We start from the raw sequence: 9,685 nt of genomic DNA, 5'->3' as shown, positions 1-9,685 counted from the left end.
TCTACAGAAAAGTCCGCGATGGTATATTTTTTTTATGAAATAAGGGGGCAAACGAGCAAACGGGTCACCTGATGGAAAGCAACTTCCGTCGCCCATGGACACTCACAGCATCAGAAGAGCTGCAGGTGCGTTGCCAGCCTTTTAAGGAGGAATAGGGTAATAGGGGAGGGTAGGGATGGGAAGGGAAGGGGATGGGGGAGGGTAGGGAAGGGAATAGGGTAGGGGATTGGGCCTCCGGTAAACTCACTCACTCGGCGAAACACAGCGTAAGCGCTGTTTCACGCCGGTTTTCTGTGAGAGCGTGGTATTTCTCCGTTCGAGCCGGCCCATTCGTGCCGAGGCATGGCTCTCCCACGTATCTTATGGATATATCCCACAATAACATATTTTTTTGTCATTTACTTTTAACTTCAAATAATGGCTAATTTTCGAAGCGATTTTAACTAATACGGCAATAATTCTTATTCAATTAAATACTTTAAATACATTATTGATTTTTTACAGCATAATTATTACGATTTTAATTTTAAATGAATATTTTCGAAGATATTACAGATTTGAAAATTGCGGGACGTAAGTAGCTTTTGCGGCAGTACCGACCAATGCGGGCCACGGGTAATAATGAATTCAGGGTGCAATTAAACCTTCCTGCCAAATTTTGATATATTGATCCTTGTTAAAAATTAAAATACACGAATTTTTTCTTTTATAATCACTCAGGACTAAAATGTTGAGAAATAGCTTCCGAAAGTTATCCTAAAAAACACTACAATTAATGGACACGACGACGCGTCGCCCGCGCGTGATGTGACCCCGCGCGCGCACCTCCCCACGCGTTACCCCCTCCCATTCCCTCGCGCCGTGAGTGACCGTTCTGCAACGATTTAAAATGGGCTAAAATTTGTTTATAAAAAAAATATAACACCCAATTTGTTTTGGTTAAATGGACTCTCCTAATGAGACCTAAGCCCTGGAAAAAATTTGGCAGGAAGGTTTAATTGCACCCTGTATAAATTATATAAAATCAAACTACTGAATCGATTTTAATCATTTTTTCAGTGACTTAGGCCATAATTTATTTTATACCCGTGTGAAGCCGGGGCGGGTCGCTAGTTGAAAATAAACTTGAAAAAACGAGTCAGGGGCATGTTGCAAGAGTAATAGAACACATTGAAATTTTTGTTTCTCTGGCTGTTTGTCTGTTTGTACAGGCTAATCTCTGAATCCGCTGGACCGATTTCAGTGAAATTTGGCATGATGATACCTTACATCCCTGGTCAACATCTTAGATACTGTTTTTAACCGATTTTCAAAAAAGGAGGTGTTAATATTTACTTTGCTGTTTGTGGTCAGATTTTCAGAATTCTTTTTTTGTTGTATAGATTGCCCGAATTTGATACCATATTTACTTACAATAAAATCGGCCAACTGCGAGTCGGACTCGCGCACGAAGGGTGTGTTTTTGTATGAGAGCCCCCCTTAAATTTTAATTATATTCTAACTGTATTATTAATTATTAAAGTATACATATAATTAAGGATTTTGTGAAAATTTTAACTGCCTGCCTGTTGTAATTTTTGATATCGAGCAAAAAAGGCCAAAAAAATCATGTTTGTTGTATGGGAGCCCTCCTTAAATATTGATTTTATTTTGTTTTCAGTATTTGTTGTTATAGCGGCAACAGATATACACAATCTGTAAAAATTTCAGAACTCGAGCTATAAAGATTCTTGAGATACAGCCTGGAGAAGACAGACGGACAGACAACGTAGTCTTAGTAATAGGGTCCCGTTTTTACCCTTTGGGTACGGAACCCTAAAAACGGTGACTTGATAAGTAATGGAATTTAAGAAACTCCTCGAAATTTACAACGACAACCAAAGAGCCATGGAAATTTTAAAGTCAAACTTTACGGATCTAAGTTACTAGCATCGGTCGAGCACATAGGTAGAAATGCTAGAATATGTACGACCGAAGGCAGTATGTTTGAATAAACCTTTCATCATGTTCTCTGTGAGAGTTTTTTCTGCCAAGACGAAGTAACTACAATGCTAGACAACCTACAGTGTAAATCTGATGTCGCATACTACGGTGATATCGTGGACAGCGCTATAGGAACTTAATCCGTGCCTTCAAAGGTTTTTGTCACAATTATTATTGGCAACAGTCTAACACAACAAATTCCAATTTGTTTCCCTTCGAAAAAAGGATTTTTTAAAACGTACCTATCTGAGGTTCTTTTCAAAACGATAAGTACCTATCTGAGGTTCAAGTTTCCTGGGTCTTTGTAAATTAAAATGTAAATTAAAAATTTCGTATGTACCTAATATAGATCCAAATAAAATAGTATTAGGTAGTAGATAGATGTTCAATTTTCTAAATCTCGATTTTGATAATGTTACGTGCTAGGGTTCGAGGATTTGGAGAGAAAGACCTGGTGACTCTCTTGAAGACTTTATTAACACTGCACTAAACACTAGGTCACAACACTTAGCACTAAGTCCAAACACTAATCACTAGGTCCAATCACTAAGCACTATCACTGTCCTAGGTCGTAGCCAAGTCGCAGGTTTCACTGGTTCACTCACTATTGATCACTTGTTGTCGCCTCGAAGATCGCTCAGATTGAACTGACTCGCCGGGCCTGCCTGCGGCTTTTTATACAGCTAGACGAATTCCAGAAAGTTCCCGATTCACGTAAACAAGTAAACAGCCGTGGGAACTTTCTAGGAGGCTCGAGCATGTACCACAATAAAACTGCCGTCCTTACGATAAGTCCAATAAGTTGAATTTAATTTAGACCTTATGGACTCAGTCATAAGGTCTAAATTAAAATACGTAAACACGCAAACAAATAAACGGTAAACACGTAAACAAACATTGGACCATTCTAGAAGGTTCGAATATGTACTTGCGCACCTCATGCCGTCTAGTATTGAGTAGGGGATTTATGTTGCCTGTGCTCCCTCGGTCAGCTTCGCTGGTTTGTCGCTAGATGGCACCACGTGTCCGTATACCATGTACCGTAACAATAACATACATTCACGCGGACGAAGTTGCGGGCAACAGCTAGTAGATAATAATTAATTGTGAACTTGTAGTATGAAATGAGTGAACTTAGTTAAGTGTAAATTCCGCACGAATCACGTGGTAATTGACATTTTTTTTTCAGGACCAAGATCACCACAGAATGGGTACCAGACGATAGACAGCGCCGCCATGGCTGGCGTCGAAAAAGATGGCGCGATGACCTAGACAAATACGAGCCAGGTTGCGTTGGATCGACAGGATTCGAAGACTTTGGGGGAGGCCTTTGCCCAGCAGTGGGACAGCATAGGCTCTTAAAATATATGTCGGAGTCGGAAGTACCCGTGAAGAAAAAATATCAAAGGGGTACTAAGGAAAAACGTAAAAAGTGGCAAGAGAAACAAAACAAGCTCATTGAACAACAACAGAACACTGATTATATAGTAGACGACGTGTTCAAGGACGAATCTTAATAACCTCTTTAGAAATTACAGTAATCAAAGAAATAAATATTGGGTAAAAGTTTTACAAAAAGTGGTCTCAGTGATTAAATTTTTATCATCCCGTGGTGATAACGAAATCTTCGTTATCACCACGGGATGTGTCTAACGTTCTTAACGTAATAGCAATTATTTGTGAATTTGAGAGTTAATTGCAGAAAACGACCCGTTCCTCAGTTCTCGTTTAGCCAAATATGGTTCAATAGGCAAGAAAGCAATCGTATTCGTCAACAATGTGCGAGGAACTGATTTAAATATAGGGAAATAAGGATTTAAAATTCATTGTGAACGAAATTGTTGAAGCCAAATCTTACTCAATCAGCGTGGACTGAAACCCAGACATATTGACCGTGGTACTGCGATACGTTGCGTCAAATGGAGATGTATCAGAATGTTTTCTTGGATTTATTCCTATGGAAAGTCACAAAAGGGAAAGCCTGGCCAACCCGATTTTTTAAATTGACATGGCATTGATATCAAAAATCTCAGGGGCCAGTCTTACGACAATGCGTCGAATATGTCCGGTTGTTACAATGGTCTCAGGCGCACCTTAAGAAAATGAATCCCCTCGCACACTACGTTCCATGTGCAGCGCATTCCTTTTCTATTTGCTTAGAGTACGTGCAGCTGAGAGCTGCGTTGGAGCAATTTCATTTTTCGGATTAGTACAGGCACTACACAACTTTTTTTTGCCTTAAATTCATCTCTGGGCAATTATGCTCAAGCATCTTAAAAACGATGATGAAAATTTAAGCAATTATCGTCATTGGCGTAGTAAAATTTTACTATGTCATTGGTTTTAAAAAGAGTATCAGACAGGACAGACTAGATGGTGTGTAAGAGCCGATGCGACTAAGGCTTTGTCTCAGAGTTACCAGTTTCCAGAAAGCTTTACAGTGTATGACTCCGATGCTTCGTCCTGTAGATTGTGGCAAAAGTCCTTTCACTTGAAGGAAAGCATATGTATACCTTTGCAATGTGATGACTGATGACTACGATCTGTTATTGATGATGATGATACCTTTATTCTATTTCGTAATCTAGACAGAATTTTTTTCAAATTGCGTTGTTTTGGCATGAAAAAGGGGGCCCCGAAACTAGCTGTGCCTAGGGCCACGAGATAGTTAATCCGGCCCTGTGTCAGATAATATCATGAATCATGATTTTTAATGATTTTATGGTCGTCGTAAAATTGATTAGGTAGCTTTATTTAGAACTAGCTGTTGCCCGCGACTTCGTCCGCGTGGACTTCAGTTTATAGCGCGCGATGTCAACAAAATTGGTGTCAAAAGCTTTTATAAAAAAAACCTGGTACCCCTTAAATCAATACAGCTGTGCAGTGTGCACACAATAAGTATTTCATTTTTTTATATTAAACTTTATATTTTATGCCAAATTTTAAAGCTTATTTAGCCCTCCAATTACACAACTTTACCCATAAACTATTTATCATTGATAGATTTAACATGATGACAACCTCTGTGGCTCAGTGGTGAGCGCGTCGGTAGCTCAAGCCGGAGGTCGCGGGTTCGAATCCCGCCGACGGAACAAAGAGTTTTCAAAGTTCCCGGGTCTGGATGTGTATTAAATATGTGTATGATATAATAAAAATCTTAAATATATGTATAGTATAAAAGTATTAAATATATTTCCGTTGTCTGGTACCTGTAACACAAGTCCTTTAGGTACTTAGCACGGGGCCAGACTGACGTGGTGTGAAGCGTCCATAGATATTATTATTATTATTATTATTATTATTATTTAAGGTTACGTCACACACAGATAAAGTACTGAGTTATTTAATACCGTAGAATAGATATAACAATCGAAAAAAATCGAAACTTAAATGTAAGATGATACCACGTCTTATAGAAAGACTTTTGAGCAAGCTTCAGCGCGATGTAGAAGACGCACGGCGCCATCTATTATGAATTGTTGGAACTAACTTAATTTGAACAAATTTACGCATTTTCACCCCCAACAACCCTTTTTTCCAGTAAAAAAGTAGCCTATGTCCTTTCTCAGGCTTTAGACTATCTGTATACAAAATTTCATTGCATTACAATCGGTTCGGAAGTTTTGGCGTTTGGCGTGAAAGCGAGACTGACAGACAGACAGACAGACAGAGATACTTTCGCATTTATAATATTAGTATAGATTATGTGCACACTGCACAGCTGTTTTTGGGTATTTTGATTAATTAAGGGCCGCGCTACACCGGAATGGCAGCGGCGAGGCGAGCACTTTCAGCGCTGCCATTTCGGTGTAGCGCGGCCCTAAGAGGGGTACCACTTACCAGGGTTTTAAAAAGTTTTTAAATTTGTCAAATTTTGTTGACACCGCGCGCTATAAACTAAAGTCCACGCAGACGAAGTCGCGGGCAACAGCTAGTTATGAATAAAAACAATATTATATAGTAAAGTAGGTATGATTAGTTCTGTTACAATAATAAAGTAAAAAATAAAACGCCATCTGTTTTCATATATTAGAATTAAAATGTTGATTGCATTGTTATATTTTCTGGATGGAATATAGACCAACACGGTACACTCGAGCTCCTTTATTTTAGAGCGCTTTCTGTTGTCAACTTGTCACATATATTAGAAATGCAGTAGGAGTTCTATAAGATAAGATAGATTTTTTTTTTATTTATTTATTTTTTTTTATTGCACAAAACACATTACAATCAAAATGAAGTAAAATGATAAATACAGTTTATGACCTGGATTGTAAGGTAACATATGTGCACACTATTAAAAAATACATTGCAAACAATAACATTTGCTCAGTAACTAATACATAATAATTTACCGATCTATATATAAAAAAAAAAAGGTGAACACTAAAAATAGATTATTTGGAACCTTCTAATGTGATATGGAGATTGATTATTATTATACCAAGTGATTATATTATTAAACATAATATTCTAACATATTAAAAAGTATAAACAAAAATATACTAACTAATAAGTATGATTAGTTCTATGTTACAATAGATTAAAAAATAAAACGCCATCTGTTGAATAGTATTAGAACTAAAATGTTCATTGCATCGATATATTTCTGGATTTTTTATAATATTATACATAAATTAATACATTTAAGATTTTTGAAATATTATTTTAATACACATCCAAGACCCAGGAACATTGAAAACTTTTTGTTCCGCCTGCGGGACTCGAACCCAGGACCCCCGGGATGAGCGCTGGCCACGAGCAATGCGAATTCATTTTCATCGCTATTTTCATGGAAATAAGATATTTTCCCACATCAAAATGTAGCCTATGTCCTTTCTCAGACTCTAGAATAACTGTGTACAAAATTTCATTGCAATCGGTTCAGTAGTTTTGGCGTGGGTGAAAGCGAGACAGACAGACAGACAGACAGACAGAGATACTTTCGCATTTATAATATTAGTATGGATAACAATCTATCAATAGGTAGAAAGTGGTGGCAAATTGCTATAATTATGCATCCACATTTTATCATTATTGGCACACGTCCACTTTATAAAAATAAATAAAACAACAATGTCCATGGGCGTACCGAGGGGGGGGGGGGGGCAGGGCTGGATCATTTTGACGTCCCTACTAAGTATATTATCTAGTACTTTATCTATAAAAATTAAGAAAACGAATAATATTGCCATTGAAATGTTACATGAGCTTAATCGAAGCTTAACCTCAAGTTTGTGGGGTCGCCACTCTTGTGCCCCGGCCGCCATCTTGAAAAAAGGGGTGACAACACTATATTTTTCGTGCATATTCATAGATGTATATGGCAAGTGGGAATTAAACACGTGTTACCTACTCTGCGCCAATGATATTCTATGTTACTAACGTAACTAGATTGGAAGTTTACGGTAGCAACGCGTTGCCACTTCGAAGTAGCCTGCAGGCATATCTCACATACATAATGACATAACAAATATATGACCTGACATTGTCTTTTTAACAAAAAAGTGGTTACGCATTTCTGAGAATCTTTTGTAAGACATTGCTACTCTATAAGTATTTTAGAAACTCATTGCTCTGCGCAAAATGAAGTGTTGGAAACAATTTTTTTATTTTTATTTATAATTTATTGTGCACAGGAAATATAACAATATAACAGTTTACACAGAAAGACGACACAAAGGATCTGCTTATTTCTAAAAGAAATCTCTTCCAGCAGCCCTACGGAGAGAGATAGGATTAAAACAGCAGATAGGACGTGCACGAATATGATTACATTAAATTTACAATAATAATATATGCTCGTTAAAAGTAAAACTAATACATACTATAATACTAAAACGACAAAAGATAATATATATGAAAATGACAAAACAAATAAAAAATAAATATCAATATAATACAAAATGCTATATTTATAAGATATAATAATATAACTATAATAAATAAATACTATATGTACATATAATAATGGTACTTAAATGGATAGAGATTCAAGGTAGTGCTCTTTCAATCGACGTTTAAAGACAGCAATGGTGGGACTATCACGGATGGTGTGAGGAAGCGAGTTCCACAATCTGACCGCATGAACAGTAAAGGAATAGGAGTAGAAATTGGAACGATGGGAGGGGAGGGAGAGGTTTGACCGGACGTTGGACCTGCATGGGATATCGGGAGGGCGAGAGAAGTTGAAGCGGTCAAGGAGGTATGGAGGAGAGAGAGGATTATAAAGGATGTTGTAAAGCATGGAAAGGATATGGGAGTTGCGACGGAGACGAATAGGAAGCCACTTGAGTTTGGAGCGGTAGGCCGAGATGTGATCATACTTTCTCAGACCAAATATAAAACGGATACAGAGGTTCTGTAAGCGCTCCAACCTCGTTAACTGCTCTTCAGTGACGTCTAGGTAGCAGGAATCGGCGTAGTCGAGGATGGGAAATATGAGTGCTTGGACAAGGAAAATTTTGGTCTGTATGGGTAAAAAGTTTTGGAGGCATCTCAACGTGTGCAGTGAGTAGTGCACTTTCCTGCTCACTTCAGTGACCTGATGAATCCACGATAGGTTACAGTCTAGAATTATACCTAGGTTTTTGGCCGAATCTGTGTAATTAATTACGGTACCATTGTAAATGACACTAGGCACGTTACTAAGCCGTTGTGTCATATACCTGCTGCCAATAATTATTGCTTGTGATTTGCCAGGATTGACTAACAAGCCGAATGACTTAGCCCAATCTGCTATGCGTTCGAGATCTGAGTTAATGTCGCCAACCGTAGAGTCAATATCCAGAATGTGAGAATGACGATAAATCTGCAAGTCGTCCGCGTAGAGATGGAAGTAAGATGTTATTATTAGAGTGATATTATTTATAAATATTGAAAAAAGGAGAGGAGAGAGAACGCCACCTTGAGGCACTCCTGCATCAAGATCGGACCAGTCAGAGACAGCCTCACCAAAGCGGACTCGCTGTGATCGTCCCCGGAGATATGAATCTAGCCAGTTTATCACGGAAGAGGAGAGGTTAAGGGAGCGAAGGACTGAAAGAAGGATGTCGAAGTCAACAGAATTAAACGCATTGCTAAAGTCAAGTAACACTAGTATGGAGATACATTTATTTTCTAAAGCAAGGCGTAGGTCATCAGTAACTTTAAGCAGTGCTGTCACAGTACTGTGACCAGGACGGAAGCCGGATTGGAAAGGGGAAAGCAAATGGTTGGATGATAAAAAATGGGAAAGCTGTTTATGCACAATATGTTCAAGTACTTTGGAAAGGTAAGGTAATATGGAGATGGGTCTGTAATGGGATAAGGAAGAGGGATTAGGGGTTTTGGGCAAGGGAATGACGTCGGCACGTTTCCATGCCGAAGGAAAGCAGCTCGTTGCCAGGGAGTGATTAAATATATGAGTGAGAACTGGCAAGAGTTCGGGAAGGGAAAGGGATAACATACGGGAGCTGAGATCATCATTACCTACAGCAGTAGATTTAATAGCTGCCATATGTTTAATAACATCGTCCTCAGTAACAGGTGTAAATGAGAACGCAGTGCAAGGAGGGAGAGGAGAGGAAGAGAGATGGGATACGGTGCGCTCTTTAGTAACCCGATCTATGACTACAGGAGGCCGAGAGAAGTGAGAATTAAGAGAATTTAGGTCTAAGGTGTTGTCTAAATATGATGAAGTCTTTCCTACTCCGAGTGTAGA

The sequence above is a fragment of the Aricia agestis genome, chromosome 20, assembly GCF_905147365.1.
Source record: "Aricia agestis chromosome 20, ilAriAges1.1, whole genome shotgun sequence".
In the NCBI taxonomy this organism is placed as follows: Eukaryota; Metazoa; Arthropoda; class Insecta; order Lepidoptera; family Lycaenidae; genus Aricia; species Aricia agestis.
This window is presented reverse-complemented; position numbering follows the sequence as displayed.